This window comes from Berghia stephanieae, chromosome 11 (genome assembly GCF_034508935.2).
Source record: "Berghia stephanieae isolate SIO BIC M18660-M18661 chromosome 11, UCSD_Bste_1.3, whole genome shotgun sequence".
NCBI classification, from domain to species: domain Eukaryota; kingdom Metazoa; phylum Mollusca; class Gastropoda; order Nudibranchia; family Aeolidiidae; genus Berghia; species Berghia stephanieae.
The window spans coordinates 34,834,258-34,851,757 of NC_088370.1; the positions used below are offsets into that span (position 1 = coordinate 34,834,258).

The 17,500-nt window shown below is 38.4% G+C and overlaps 1 protein-coding gene across 6 annotated transcripts in view; it reads left to right on the top strand.

Moving 5' to 3' along the window:
• The first annotated feature begins 11,015 nt into the window (after positions 1-11,015).
• The window catches only part of LOC144956549 (uncharacterized), a 77,791-nt gene continuing 71,306 nt past the window's right edge, over positions 11,016-17,500 (top strand). For 2 of the 6 annotated variants that reach the window (XR_013641971.1, XM_078887116.1), the window contains exons 1-3: positions 11,067-11,158; positions 14,411-14,698; positions 16,032-16,407. The gene's annotated coding sequence lies outside the window, so the exon portion shown is untranslated. The other 4 variants (XM_078887120.1, XM_078887118.1, XM_078887117.1 and 1 more) reach the window with 4 other exon arrangements.

A 17,500-nucleotide genomic window follows, 5' to 3' on the forward strand; every position in this document is an offset into this window, starting at 1 on the left:
CTAGACGAGACCACATGGCCGCACAATAAATGTTCACCTAGGCAGGTCGGGTTTGCTGCAAATGACCCATAGCCGTGGTTACTAAAATTCCAGTGTCTCGGAACAACCTCGTAAAGTTGTGCTGCTTTTGTGAACGCGTTCGAATTCCACCAAGCACTCGAATGCAACACACATGTAATCTTACGCCAAAGACTAGACTAGCACTAGCAGAATTCAAAAGGACAGAATGATCGTTATTAGGCAATCCAGAATTCCTGTTGTTACAAGGTGTCCCCCCCCCCCCCCCCCCCCCTACGCCCCCCCCCCCCCTACCCCCCCCCCCCCCCTAGAGAATACAGCTCCTAGTAGTCTGTGGCCCCCCCCCCTTACCACCCTCCCCCCCCCCCTCTGTTTCTACACCTCTTACCTCTTCCCTTCCATCCCTCCCCCCCCATCTCTCTCCCTCTCTCTCTCTCTTCCTCTTCTCATCTCTCATCATCTCTACTCTATCTTCTCCTCTATCATTATCTATCTATCAATCTATCTATCTATCTATCCATCATCATATCTATCTATCTATCTATCTATCCATCTATCTATCTATCTATTATCTATCATCTATCTATCTATCTATCTATCTATCTATCTACTACTATCATATCTATCTATCTATCATATCTATCATCTATCTATCTATCTATCTATCTATCTATCTATCTATCTATCTATCTATCTATCTATCTATCATCTATCTATCTATCTATCTATCTATCTATCTATCTATCATCTATCTATCTATCTATCTATCTATCTATATCTATCTATCTATCTATCTATCTAATCTATCTATCTATCTATCTATCTATCTATCTATCTATCTATCTATCTATCTATCCATCTATCTATCCATCTATCTATCTATCTATCTATCTATCTATCTATCTATTTACACAGGGCGGTGGTGGTGACAATTTTGGATCTTTAGTAAAAATCCCTGGCTATAAAAGTCACGTCTCCGTAAGATAGAAATAGAAATGAATAGAATTGTAAAGTTTTAGAACTTATCAGAGAAAGAGTGCATGTGGAGAGGAAGGGGTGGGGCTGGGGAGTGGGGGGGGGGGGGGTAGTGGAATAGGTTGAGAGTTGATGTTGCAATTGGTTGAGTAAGGTTGAGTCACCGATCCGTGTGACAGCTGATAACTGATAACTCGTTGCTCTGGTTCAATCCTGGTAGAACGGCTATCTGTGTGTTTGTGTGTGTGTGTGTGTGTGTGTGAATGTGTGTGTATGTGTGTGTGTGGTTGTGTGTGTGGGAAAAGATGGGGAGTGCGAATGGAGGAGAGTTGAAGAGAGACAGGGTGGGAGGGAGAAAAGGGTTTTAATAATATAAAACTTTTATATAGAGAGAAAAGGAAATAGAATAGAACTAGGGATGAAAGGAAAGAGAGAGAAGGGGGGGGGGGGGAGTAGGTGGGGGCAGGGGGGGGGGCGGGTCAGAGGTGGATAGATAGATATAGAAAAAACCCAGATATCTAGACTGACAGATAGACATATAAATAGATTGATCTATAGATAAATAGATAGATAGACAGCCAGACAGATAGATAGATATATAGATAGACAGATGGGTAGATAGATAGATAGATAGATAGATAGATAGATAGATAGATAGATAGATAGATAGATAGATAGATAGATAGATAGATAGATAGATGGATGGATGGTTGGTTGGATAGATAGATAGATAGATAGATAGATAGATAGATAGATAGATAGATAGATAGATAGATAGATAGATTTTCTCTGCCTGTGAATGTGTGTCCATGGGTGTACTTGTTGGTGTCTGGGTGTGACTGTATGTGTATCTTATTTATTTGCCTGTGTGATGTGTATATATGTGTGTATTTGTACATGTGTGTGTGTGTGTGTACGTGTGTGTGTATGTGTGTGTGCTTATCTTTGTGTAAGTTCCCAGGCAAGTGGGATCACCAAAGAGCTATTCAACCCAAAATTACAGCTCGCTAATCTTCTCAGCATATCATATTGCATGTCCATCCATGCGTCCATGACTATGGTTTGTGTGTGTGTGTGTGTGTGTGTGTGTGTGTGTGTGTGTGTGTGTGTGGCACCCAGTGTCCCAACAACAAAGAGCAACAGAATACTTGACCTGATTAAATAAAATTTGCACCACCCATTATAACCACCTCCAGTATCAGTTCGATAATAGATAGTATGCGCTTGGCTATGAAACTCACAACATTGGCATCTGGAAATAATATAACTGACCAACACACAAAACTATGTGTAACCTTAAACGTTTATAGATAGAACGAAGTTGACGTCACTCAGGTCTTTGTTATTGTTTTTATTTGCCATCCAAGTTTATGAGTAATTCTCACAAAATCATATTATCCAGACTATAAAAGTTCATGGTTACACCCTAGAAAGAGGAGCGACGTTAGCTCCTCCTCTTTCTAGGGTTACACAGAGTTTTGTATGTTGGTCCGTTATACTTCCGGACGGCAATGTTGTGAACTTCTTAGCCAAGCGCATGCTATTTATAGTCTGGTTAATAGATAGAATGAAGTTGACGTCACTCAACTCTTTTTTATTGTTTTTATTTTTTTTAAATCATCCACGTTTATGAGTAATTCTCACTTAACTGTAAAAGTTCATGGTTACACAGAGTTTTGTGTGTTGGTCCGTTATACATCCGGATGGCGATGTTGTGAGCTTCTTAGCCAAGCGCATTCTATCAGTGGATGGCAAAAACCAGTAACTGAGACCTGCTTCAACAACATGAACGAAATGGAGGTGGATTTTATGTGCAGCTATAATGTGGTCTTGTGGTATGACACTCGCCTTCCGACCGATAGGTCAGTTTGATTCGTGCTACGGGCAGCGCAAGGTTGAGCTCTTGGAAAATGCTCTTTACCCACATTCTTTTCTCTCTCTCTCTCTCTCTCTCTCTCTCTCTCTCTCTCTCTCTCTCTCTCTCTCTCTCTCTCTCTCTCTCTTCTCTCTCTCTCTTCTCTCTCTCTCTTCTCTCTCTTCTTCTCTCTCTCTTCTATCTATCTATCTATCTGTCTATCTATCTATCTATCTATCTATCTATCTCTCGTTCATTCTCTCCCGTCAACCCACTTCTCTCTCCCCCCCCCCCCCCCCCCCCCTCCATTGTTCTCCTTTCCTTTCTCCCCGCCTCTCCACCTCTCCCTCTCTCTCTCTATTTATCTCTCTTTTCTCCCTCTCTCTCTATCTCTCTCTTCTCCCTCTCCCTCTCTCTCTCTCTCTCTCTCTCTCTCTCTCTCTCTCTCTCTCTTCTCCCTCTCTCTCCTATGTCTATCTCTCTTTCCTCTATCTCTCTAATTCTCTCTCCCTATCTCTCACACACGCAAAGACACAAAATATACCTCCAACCATACCCACACAAACACATACAGAGAGAGAGAGAGAGAGAGAGAGAGAGAGAGAGAGAGAGAGAGATAATATGACATACATGCACATTCATGTTGACCATGGCATAGATGGCTTCTTACTGCAGTCCTGTTATCAGCTGTTATTGAGATAAAACAAAGACCCTTGTCGTTGTGTGTGTATGTGTGTGTATGTGTGTATGTGTAGCTGTGTGTGTATGTCGGTGTGTATAGATAGTATGAGCTTGGCTACTAAGTTCACAACATTGCCATCCGGAAATATAATGGACAAACACACAAAACTATGTGTAACCATGAACTTTTATAGTCTGGTTAATACAGTTTAGTGAGAATTACTCATAAACGCGGATGGCAAAAACAATAATAAAGGCCTGAGTGACGTCAACTTCATTCTATTTATCTATCTATCTATCTATCTATCTATCTATCTATCTATCTATCTATCTATCTATCTATCTATCTATCTATCTATCTATATTTGTGAAAATTTGCATTCTATATATATATATATATATATATATATATATATATATATATGTGTGTGTGTGTGTGTGTGTGTGTGTGTGTGTGTGTGTGGATAAGTGACCCACCGTTCAAATTCGGTATCATGTTGGAATGATGTTTGTTTGTTTTGAAGGGTTTTACAGCGCTTGCGACACATTTAGGTCATATCAACGCCAGTTAAAAGGAAGAAACGGGAAAGTCATAAGATTATAGATTTACAATGGGGGTGGTCTAATATTATTACCTTTTCATGTGCTCGGGTTCATTGGTCACATTGCAAAGTGTGCTCAAAATAACCCACTTAGTGAAAAGTGTTCACAATTTGAGAAATATCCATCGTCACAATAGGCTTCAACAGTCGTGACGTCACTTCCCTCGTAATGACGCATAGTAACTTAGTAACTGGTTCTAAACTATCGGAACAATGGCGAACGGCCTTATGAAATACTTCTCCGACGAGCATAAAAGTGTATCCAGAGGAGAAAAACATACATCTGATCATTTTTTAAAACTTTTATACATTCTGATCACATGACATATGAAAAAATTGTAGGCAGCATGAAGAATAAAGGTACCGATTTTCTTCGTTTAGAACCAAGCTGCTGGTTACTGAGCGGACGTGACATCAGAATATTGAATCGAATTGGTCATTTTGCTCAGCATGACTCATGTGTATGTTTTCAATTTTCATAAACACATCAGTGTGTATATATTTATTGAGAAAAGTCCAATTGTTGCACGGCAACAAGTCATGTGATCGATGACAAGGTTGGACGAAAACATGAATATAGATCGCTCCCATTGGTATAGGACAATGGGAATTGGTCAGCGACATCTATAGGGAATGAGATTAGCGGAAGAGTAGCGTCCCTTGATTGGATGTCACCTTACAGAGAGAACGTCAATTTGGTGTTGAGGTATCTCAAGCCGCTTTCACCGGAAGCGAGGACGAGAGACGCATGCGCACAACCAACATGACGTTCTCTCTCTAATAACTTCTCCGCCGGTGACGTCACAGACAATGGGCGACGTCCAATAAAAGGACGCTACTCTTCCGCTAATCTCATTCCCTATAGTCCTAGGGATTGGTACAAATAAGGAACAGATGTAGATTTCAACATACTTAGTTTGAGATCAGATTAAAGTCTCATCCGGGCATAAGCAAATTATTTATTTATTTAAATTCGTTATTGGTCAGTGTCAGGCTACGATTTTACGAAGGCTACGGTCAACACCCGCTTGTTTCGTTTCCCGCCTTTTTACGCACGAGAGACGACCTACCCGGTACGTGGACCGACCCCAACTCGGAGATTCGTGTCTACTTCCCGTCCTTGGATTATTTCGGTACTACGGTATTGGCACCACGCACGTAACGTTATAAATCTTATTTGGGATAAGCTGATTTTGGTTTTAGTGACACCACGTGACCGCGATATATTTGTAAACAAAGAGAGGAATTGGTGTCTTACCTAGCCGGATATTCTTGAGTGTTACAGGATTGCCATAGTTGCCAGAAACTTTGCCTCAAAGCGAGCAAAACAATGTTTTTAGTTAAGACATAATATTTTTTATACGTAATATAAATAGTGAACAAAATTGTGATGTTAACCTCCCCCCGCCCCCTTAAAAAAAAAAGACAGGTTCCCATCTCATTGGAAGTGTAAAATCACTTTTCGGGAGGACTGGGCACATTCCTTGTGTAAATGATCTTCTGGTTTCAGAGTGATGACATCATATTTTCTTGTCTAAATAAATGCATATCGTCAGTGAGTTGTCGTTAGTAGAGCTCATGGAAACAAGTGGTCCCATTGGTTGAACTATTGAATACAACTCACGATTTGTTTTCTTTTGTGGCCAAAGACTGGCATTTTGACGTCATTTTTTGGTCAGTGTCAGGCTATAGATAGTATGGGCTTGGCTAAGAAGCTAATAACATTGCCATCCGGAAGTATAACGGACCAACACACAAAACTGTGTGTATCCATGAACATTTATAGCCGGGTTAATACAGTTCAGTGAGCATTACTCATAAACGCGGATGGCAAAAAACAATAACAAAGACCTGAGTGACGTCATCTACGAACTATCTATAGATAGTTCGAAGATGACGTCACTCAGGCCTTTGTTATTGTTTTTGCCATCCGCGTTTGTGAGTTGTTCTCACTAAACTGTATTAACCAGACTATAAAAGTTCATGGTTACACAGAGTTTGTGTGTTGGTCCGTTATACTTCCGGATGGCAATGTTGTGAACTCCTTGGCCAAGCGCATTCTATCTATAAGTTAATGATGGCTACGGTGGAAGGGGGAAGAGGGGGGGGGGGGGTGTAGAGGAGTCAGAAAAAAATACAGCTCGACTGCATCCGAGATCGAACCCAGTACCTTTGCTGTTGCTCTGTACTCTGTACCTTCATACGACGAGGGTACGTGGTTGGATTTTGTTTGGGGGAAAGGTAATGCTGAAGAGGGGAGCTGGTTGGGAGTTGGGGGGGCTGAGTCTTTTTTTTTGTGTGTGTGTGCATTAGTGCGGTAGCACTCTTGCAATAGCACTGGCTGTACTTTTCCATCTACATTGTTTTTACAAGGCATACCAAACAATCCCCCCACCCCTTTCAAACTAAGGGGACATAAGTACCGATACGAGCTCATGCGTGACCAAAAGAGTCTTCGATAGTTCTCTGTGTTTGGTCATTTGAATCTAGAGTTACACCCCTTTGCATGTACTATATGAACAATCGTCTCCCAATGTTCTTGCATCGATGCAAACAAGGGGGGCAGAAACCTGAATGAATTTCATGTCGAAATAGGATTCAACAGTCTGACGTCACGTCCGCCCACCAACGGCGAGCAGCTTGGTTCTAGACAAAGAAAATGGCTACTTTTTATTCTTCATGCTAGCTAGAACTTTTTCACATGTCATGTGATCAGAATGTGTAAAAGTCAAAACATGATCAGATTTATAATGGTTTTCTCCTCTGGATACACTTTTATGCTCGTCGGAGAAATATTTCATAAGGGTGTCCGCCATTGTTCCGATAGTTTAGAACCGATTACTAAGAACCACGATGGCCGCCTTTGCTGGGCGACGTGACATCAGACTATTGAATCCAATTACTCATAAACACGGGTGGCAAAAAGCAATGATAAAGACATCAGTGACGTCAACTTCGTTCCATTTATTGGGCGATTCAATCCGATTTATTTGTCATGTTGTCTGAAAGCCAGGACTAGCGATTGATTGATTGATAAATTGATGGATTAATCGATTGATTGACTGATTGATGGATGGATCAATATCAGATACATAATTAGACTGATAGATCAATAGATTGATAGATGGATACCTAGATGAATAGACAGATATAGATAGATAGATATTGATAGACAGATAGATGGATAAATATATAGATAGATAGATGAATAGATAGATAAATAGATAGATAGATAGATAGATAGATAGATAGATAGATAGATAGATAGATATTATTTAAAATATTTACCACAATGTTTCAATACACGATTCAATAGATAGATAGATAGATAGATAGATAGATAGATAGATAGATAGATAGATAGATAGATGGATGGATGGATAGATAGATAGATAAATAAATATATAGATAGATAGATGGATAGATAGATAGATAGATAGATAGATAGATAGATAGATAGATAGATAAATAGATAGATAGATGGATTGATTGATTGAACACTAAGTCGATGGTTTGATTTATTTATTTACTGATTGACTAAATGATCGAATTATTAATTTTTTCATTGATTGATTGATTGATTGATTGATTGATTGATTGAACGGTCGATCGACTGATTGATTGATTGATTGATTGATTGAACGGTCGATCGATTGATTGATTGATTGATTGATTGATTGATTGATTGATTGATTGATTGATTGATTGATTGATTGATTGATTGATTGATTGACCACGTAGCAGCAAAACCGATTGATTTCATGGACCGATACCCAGTCTTGATAAAGGTAAAACGTTGTGCATGCCCTAAATCCCCCTAGGAAGGGACAGTTGTTGTCACTGTGTAAATACACACTGTGTGGATGTAACCCGAGGTGTCACACTGGAATTGTGTCGAGGTGAATCGGATCGTAGTCTTCGCGAGCATGTTGAAGCTATGCGTTTAGATGAAGTAATCACAACATCCGCCAGTCGGATATAACGTCCCAACACACAAAACTATGTGTAACCATGAGCGTTTATAGTCTGATTGATAGAATTTAGTGAGAACTTATCACTCAAATGGTTGTCTAAAAACAATACCAAAGAGCTCAGTGACGGCAATTGGATTCAATAGTCTGATGCCACGTCGCCCAGCAACGACGGCCATTTTCATGCTGGATAGAACTTTTACACATGTCTTGTGATCAGAATGTATAAAAGTCAAAACATGATCATACTTATGTTTTTTTCCTCTGGATACGCTTTTATGCTCGTCGGAGAAGTATTTCATAAGGGCGTACGCCATTGTTCCGATAGTTTAGAACCAGTTACAAGGAGGGAAGTGACGTTACGACTGTTGAAGCCTATTATGTCTTGGTAAATCAGATCGTTGTCTTCGCGAGCATATTAATGCCATGCGTTTATGTGAAAATTTCACAACATCCGCCAGCCGGATATAACGTACCAACACACAAAACTATATTTAACCGTGAGCGTTTATGGTCTGATTGATATAACTTAGTGAGAACTAATCACTCGAGTTAAATTACATCATATCCAGTATCCAGCTTGCAAGGTGTGAAGGTTTTATTAAATAAACTAAACGCAATGCATTAATAAATCGAAAGTAGAAAAACGTGCACAGCTTTGTTCCGACTCTTATCGTGCATTTCATTCTACACACGGAATGGGTGGCAGTGGGACAGATTGCACTATGAACCTTTGCTACGCAATACGGCTCGCTGTTTATTTCGCAACGCCCGATTGGTTGACGATGGCAAAGGGGGCGGTGCTTAAATGAAAACAGGAGGATTTGTGACTTACAATATAATATCTTATCTTTCTTTATTTTTTTTTTTGCCATTTATTAAATTATTTATTATCATTACCATTTTTGGGGGGTTTAATGCGTGATCATCATAATTTCTCTGTGTTCGTGTTTGTGTATTGCTGTTTGTATTCCCATGAATGTGTGTGTTTATGTGTGTGTATGAACGTTATTTCAGTATGTTTGTTTCTCACGTGACGGTGGAAGGTCACCTGACTACGATCGAGTGACCCAGGAATTTCCAGATAGTCGTAGTCGTGAAAGTCACTTTTACAAAACCGTAATCGAATCTGAAATTACTCCAAATGGCCTTATATTATATATATATATATATATATATATATATATATATATATATATATATATATATATATATATATATATTTTACATCACAGTATTGGATAAATTCCTTTTTAAAAATAATAAAATTCCCTTTATTCATTCCATAGGGTAAATTTGTCTTTGGGGTCTATTCCAATGGAAAACTGGAATAACCCAGGCGTCAGCCGCAGTGCAGCGCCTCAAAATTAGCTAAGGTGAATTGACTTGCTCAAGTCCACACAGCGCAGCGTGTATTCGAACTCAATACCTTTCGGGTACGAAGCAAACACCGTACTGCTGAGCCACGCTGCCCCATTTAAATGACGTAATACTTTCGTGAAGTTGGATTGAAGGATTGATCTCATCTCAGGAGGTTAAGAAAGAAAGTATCTTTAGAGATTATTCATTTTGATGTATAAATAGTATACGCTTGGTTAAGAAACTCACAACATTGTCATCCGGAACAACACACAAAACTATGTGTAACCATGAACTTTTATAGTCTGGTTAATACAGTTCAGTGAGAATTACTCATAAACGCGGATGGCAAAAAACAATAACAAAGACTTGAGTGACGTCAACTTCGTTCTATCTTGTGCATTGGTCCGTTACACTTCCGGATGGCAATGTTGTGAGTTTCTTAGCCAAGCGCATACTACTGTATCTATAGATAGTATGCGCTTGGCTAAGAAGCTCACAACATTGCCATCCGGAAGTATAACGGACCAACACACCATGTGTAACCATGAACTTTTATAGTCTGGTTAATACAGCTTAGTGAGAATCACTCACTAACGCGGATGGCAAAAAGCAATAACAAAGACATAAGTGACGTCAACTGCATACTATCTATAATCTGGAGCTGCGCGTGTTTTACTGACTCGAAAACTCGAATTCAGACTCGAGTATCGAGTATCGAGTATCGGGTATCGAGTATCGCATCCACAGACTGGTGTAATACGAGTAATCGTCGGTCGTTCGGATAACAACATGGTCGCTCTAGACGTTGACAGGTGAGAGGTGCCGGTCAGCGTGTCCCTGCACTCTGCCCGTCAACTGTAATGACCGATAAAGAACACACAGTGGATTAATACGCTATTAAACACACACACACACACACACACACACACACACACACACTCGCCACTCTTATGCATGCAAACAAACACACACTACTGCATAGTTTTGTCCAATCGTGTCTCGTAATAAAGCGTGTGTGTGTAAATATGTGGTGCGTGTGTGCGTGGTTTAGTGTGTGTATTGGTATCCTTGTGTGATGTTGTGTCCCGTTAGCAAAGAATTACGTATATTTTTGGTTCTCCAGCGCGAATGCACCTTGCGAGGCTTGGTGAAGCCCAAATCATTCACCCCCCCCCCCCCCCCCCCTCTCTCTCTCTCTCTCTCTCTCTCTCTCTCTCTCTCTCTCCCACTTGTGACTTCTTCTTGCATGCTTTGCACTCCCTCCCCCCTTCCCCCCCCCCCCCCCGCCCCCCCCCCCTACACACACACACACACCACACACACACACACACACACACACACACACACCACTACCACTACCACTTCTATCCCAGTCATATCATGATATTTATACTTCATTCATTCATCCAATCGGTCATTTCGCCCTGCCGTCGCTCGGACCACAACAAAACACCAACGTCGCCCAGCTGACTTCACTTCATTGATTCCACGCATTTCTTGTTGTGAGTTGAATTCACTTGTCGTATGTGGCCGCTGCACTTTGGCTTGGCTCTTTCTTTTCAATTCGGTAGGCATGGCAAGAGGAGGGGAAAATTATTTCTTCTTCGACTCCGGATTTTTGTTGTATTTTAATTCAAAATTAAAAGGATTTCTTTGTGTATAATTTCTAAATGTTTTAATTTTAATGAAAAAAGGTCGGATTTTCCCGTTGTTGTTGTAGTGTCGATGATGATAATAATCATACTAATACTACATCAACCCATTACTAATACTAATTTTATTTATGTTACTTTCGATTTTCAGTCCACGGGGATGATATGTGGTTTAATTCTCTTACGAACGGATGGATTATCGTGTAGTTCAGTTTAATTTGGAGTTAAAATGTTAATAGTATTAGAATTCTTGGTTTGTTTGTTGTATGTGATGTTATTTTTCATCTCTGACTCTGAGGTTGAATGACGATAAGAAGGGATGAAACGGGAGTCTTTCCACAAGTTCCTCGCATGAAGGTCTCGCTGGAAAAAAAAAATACAAAAAAGATCCCTCATAATCGTAGATCGGCTATGTGGTCTAGTGGTATGACACTCGCTTTCGGATCGGAAGATCCTGGGTTCGAGCCTCGCTCAGCGCATAGTTGAGTCAGTCCTTGGAGATGGCTTTTTACTCGCATTCTCTCACCGTACTCGGGTGTAAAATAAGTACCTGGCCGTTAACAGCGTTGTCTCTGTCCGAAAAAAAAAATATATAACATCGCCTAACAGGCGTCATACATGTTAAATGTTGCTGTTGGTCAGGGACCCCTTGTAAAGTGCTTTGAGCACATTTAGTGGATATTGCGCTATATAAAAGCTCAATTAAAAAAAAAAAAATTAAGATCAAATGGGAGGACTTCCGTAGTTTCGCGACACTTTTATTATATTGTGGGCATTACTTAAACTTTATCCATTCGCCTATTTAATTTAGGCGTGCTGTGAAACTACGGAAGTTTCCGATCAAATTAAATAAAGCGAAGCCAGTGCTAGAAACTTGCGGAAAACAACCGTTGAAACCAAAACGGAGATCAACTACTATAGATAGTATGCGCTTGGCTAAGAAGATCATAACATAGCCATCCAGAAGTATAACGGACCAACACACAAAGTGTGTCCATGAACGTTTATAGTCAGGTTAATACAGTTCAGTGAGCATTACTCATAAACGCGGATGGCAAGAAACAATAACAAAGACCTGAGTGACGTCATCTTCGAACTATCTGTACAGTAGGAGTGCAAGTACCTACCACAGGGAGTGCCATAATGTGACGTGTGTTCAGTCTTGGATGTGTCATCACTGCTTTTGTTGTGTGTCGTCGATACGGGATTTGTAGTAATAATAATAGTCATAGAATTTAAAACAGAAATGAGTGATATTCAAAATGATGAAGCTGTATCAAAACCAGTCCCGTTATATTATCAAGATATCGCATAATAGGATGGAGACTTTTTTTTTATCTTTTCTCAGATACCAGTTTTTATGTTTTATTTTTAAATATTCTTTTTGTTTTCATTTTATTTATTTTTTTGTTTTTTGTTTTTTCTTTTGTTGTCTGGATTTCTTGTTGTTCTTTGTTTTGTTTCTTTTAATTCTTATTTTTTGTTTGTTTGATTACGTATTCCGAAGGCTATTGAATAGTTCTGTGTTCGAATCCCCGTCATTTGTATATATAAATATAATATATCCATTACTCTCTTTATAGTATTTGCCCTACATTAACATGTGTGTCATCTCGCAGACGTACTTTGAATCGAAGGGACTCGCTTGTCAATGATTTAGATTGCTTTAAAAATAGCTTCATCGTTACGACACGAGACATGACAGATTCAATGTTTCAATTTCAAGCGATAGTAAAATCATAAATCTTGGATTCAGTGGGAAAAAAGATAAAACAAGATATAACAGGCATAAAACAAGGGAACTACCGCAAGCTCGGGGACCCAAATAATTTTGGGGTTTTGGGAGGGGGGAGACTTTAACAAAAATAAAAATTGGGGGGTTTGGGAGGGGGGAAACTTTTTTTTAAAGTCCCTCCCAAACCCCCTATCTAGACTTTTTTTAAAAAGATTTTCCCCAGTACTACCGCAAACTCGGGGACCCAAATAATTTTGGGGTTTTTGGGAGGGGGGGGGGGGACTTTTTTTTCTTTTTTTATAAAGTCTCTCCCAAATCCCCTACTATCAAGATAGACTTTTTTAAAAAAAAAAGCCCCCCCCTCCCAAACCCCCAAAATTATTTGGATCCCCGAGTTTGCGGTATTACCTAAAACAAGATTATTATATGACCAGATTTTCTATTTTTTATTCCTAGTGTTTTTATGCACCTCCGTTGACTGTATCTTTACGGATCGTTTTTATACACCTCCGTCACGCATGCGCATCCCACCCAATTTCATCAGCGATATTGTGTTTTTGTATTTGGACATGGCGAAAGTTATATTGTGACATCTGCAGGCTGTTTTTGTTTATAAATTAATATACAATAATAATTTTAAAAATCGAAATATAAAACCAGAAAATAGAAGTTTCATTGAAGGTAAAGTTTTAGAAAGACCTTATTTAATGTGACGTCAGTCAGGTGGCTCCGTAGCGCAGTGGACAAGCTGTCTGCCTCTAACCTTAAAAGTACAGGGTTCGATTCCCATTTTACTCTTTTTTTTTAATTTACTTTATTGCGAAAGACATTTTTGTGGGGTTTTTTTCTTTCTTTTTTTTTTCAAAATCTTTTAATCATGTGTTTAAAAACCTATTTTAATTTTCTAAATTTATTTATTTGAGATCAGTATTTGTGTGCCATGTTTCTTTTTACTTTAGATTTTTTAAATTATTGTGAATGTTCTTTAATTTATCATTGTATAAGCGTACATCAGTAATCACCAAGCAGCGTGCTATCCTACAATCTAAAACTATTTAAACCTCATGGACGTATGCAGCAACATTTTCATTAATTTACCATCGCCGCCAACGGAGGTGCATAAAAACGGTGCGTTTTTGTACACCTCCGATGGAGGTGCATAAAAACGCCACCTTATTATTATTATTATTATTATTATTATTATTATTATTATTATTATTATTATTATTATTATTATTATTATTATTATTATTATTATTAGGATTATCATCAGATGGTCTAATATTATTATTATTATTATTATTATTATTATTATTATATTTATTATTATTATTATTATTATTATTTTTATTATTATTATTAATTATTATTATTATATTATTATTATTATTATTATTATACTATTTTATATTTATTCTATTGTATTATATATTATGTTTTGTTGATTTAGATGCTATTATATTATTATTACATTATTATTATTATTATTATTGTTATTATTATTATTATTATTATTAGTACTATTATTATTATTATCATTATCATTATTATTCCAGCAGACGGGTGTACTGTGAGCACAACACAATGGCCTCTAAAACCACAACTACAGTGTACATATCCCGTGTTTTTAATCTTTATTACATTTTTATGCATCATGCATTCCGGAGCGATTCCCGGATTCTGTAGCGTGTGAGAAGAGTTTTGTAATGTGCTGTGACAGGAGTTGTATATAGTATAAAAAGCATGGCCAATCCGTTGTATTGCCTTAGACTTCAACATGTGTTTTAATGCTATTTCCTTCGGATTAAAGTGTCCTCTATACTCCATACCTAAACAGAAAAGCCATGGTGAGTTACAGGAATATTACACGACATAGGTATTTTTTACTATTTAATGTTAAGGTAGATGTTGCTGCTCGAAGCTCGAAGAGTGAAATTGAATGTAAGCTTCAATTTAATTACAAAAACAGATAATCTTAACTACGCCACTACCACATTATCTCATTCATCTGGTGTTTCATTCTTCCTGTTTTGTTGTTAAAGGGGAAACCCGAAACGTTCATTTGATCTGTTTTTGTAATTAAATTGAAGGTTACATTCAATTTCACATTATTATTTATTCAATGTTAAGGACTATCTTTAATTTAATTCACTTAATTTCAATTTCATTTTAATTTCACTTACTAAACTCTTTAGTTTAGCTCCGCAGCAGTTGTCTTTTAACTCCTCAAAGTTGTTGTGTGCTGAAGAAGGGGTCTGGCTGGACCTGAAACGGTATTTCAGGAACTCACTTAGTTATGATTTTGTTTGTTTTTCCTTTTGTTTTGTTTGCATTTGCTTTTGTTTTTTGTTTTTGTTTTGTTTTTTTTTTTGTTTTTTTGTTTTTTTTTTGGGGGGGGGGGGGGGGGTTGTTGTTTTTGTTGGGTCTTATTTTATTTTTACATTTTTTTGGACCCTATAGCTGTCCCATTTTATTTTTATTTATTTTTTGGCTGAATTTATTTTATATATGTAGTCACTTATTCCTTCCTTCCTATATTTTCTGTGTAGCTAATGGTATTTTAATGGTCTTTTAGCCGTTTGTACGACCACTTTGTCTTGTGGTGTGACACTCGCTTTCAGATCGGAAGGTCCTGGGTTCAATCGAGCCTTGCTCGGTGCATGAGTCCTTGGAAAGAGCTCTTTTCTCACTTTCTCTCACCGTACTCGGGTGTAAAATGAGTACCTGGCCGTTAATAAGCGTTGTTTCTGTCCGAAAAAAATGTAATATCGCCTAAAAGCAAAAGGCGTCACTACATGTTAAGTGTTGCTGTTGGCCAGGGACTCCTTGTAAAGCGCTTTGAGCACGTTTAGTGGGTATTGTGCTATATAAAAAATCTCTTTTTAAAAAAGGCTTTTAGACTTCAGCTTTTATATAGAATGTATTTATAGATTTTAAATTAATATTAATGCCCCTATTCAGTGAGAATGTGTTATTTCAAAAAACTGATTTTTTAAATTTTTTTTTGGTGTGTCCTAGTGAGTGCGGTCTATATCTACAGGTTTTCATCCATTCGAGTCATGGATCACATGATTTGTGGCTGTCCAACCATTGGATATCTCTAAGTCTATGTGTAAACGGTAAACGTTTTGTTTGTTTTTTTCACTTTGACCTCAACTTTCCATCTTTTCAAATCCACAGGCCATATCCTCTCACTCGACCCAGGAGTTAATCCCAGAGTTCCCTCCCTTTGTTTCCACAAATCTTCCACGTTCGTCTTCCAAAGGTCTTGACGTCATCCTCGTTTCATCATCGAAGTTCAAAGTTCAAGGTTCGAGGGTCACGTGGTTATTTTGATTCTTCTTCCTTAGACGAGTTTCTTCTCCTTGGGTTTGAAATCAAGTCACTTGTGTTGTGACTTCGCTTCTACATCAACTTCACCATTCATCTGCAACGTATCAGCATCGTCGTCGTCGTCGTCGTCATCGTCATCGTTATTATCGTTAGCATCATCACCAAGTCTTATTTCGTCACAGGTCAATCAACTCGTATCAGAAGACTGAATTCACCAAACAAGGTAAGCATAATTCCCTTTATTCATCCCCAAGGGGAAATTTGTCTTTAGGGTCTATTCCGAGGGAAGACTGGAATAACCCAGGCGTCAGCCGCAGTGCAGCGCCGCAAAGTGAGCTAAGACGAGATGACTTTCTCAAGGCCACACAACGAGGCGGGTAGTCGAACTCGGTACTTTTTGGGTAAGAAGCAAAGACCGTACGGCTGAGCCGTTGTTTACCCGGGTTACTTTTACCCCATGCCTATTAATTACATTTTTTATGAGTAGTATCAATGCTAATGTTTTTAGTTTTTGCATGTTAATGATAGTTGAATAAAACTATCTGTCTTCTATCCCCCTATATCAGTTTTCCAACTTGCATTCTGTCTTTGTCTTGGAATGAGATTACTTGGTTTTGTCCTGGCCTTGGCCGGAGTCCTAGCTGGGAGGGAAACAGTCAAATGCATAGTTATTGTTTTGGGGGATATTTTTTTCCTTGTAAATCATCTCTCTGTTATGTATTATTGTTTTTATTTTGAATGTTTAATGTAAGCATTTGAGTGTATTCCTCTTTGTTGGATTTTGTGCTTGTGTCTGGATGAGACTTGTAGGTGATTTCAAACTAAGTACATTGGTGGTATGCTCTTGGAATCTACATCTGATCCCTATTTGTTCTCAGTTCCCCTTTGTCTTACTTTTTCTTGGGTGCTTTAATTGTAATTCTAGAACTTTTTACTATCCCACTTTCTTCCTTTTTACTGGCGCTGATATAACCTAAATTTGTTGCAAGCGCCGTAAAACCCTTAAAAACAAAACAAACAATAAAACTATCTAGATCTATCTACATGCTCATCTTTAATACATTTGTTCCAATTTTGAAAAGTACCAAAAATTTCTAGGATTGAGTCAAAATCCCAAATTCAAATCTCTAAAAATATCCGTTTGTCTCTTGGAATTAATGATCAGTTGTTTACTGACTTTGTGGCTATGTGATCTAGTGGTATGAAACTCGCTTTCAGATCGGAAGGTCCTGGGCTCGAGCCTCGCGCTCGGCGCATAGTTGAGCCCTTGGAAAAGGCTCTTTACCCACATTCTCTTACCGTACTCAGGTGTAAAA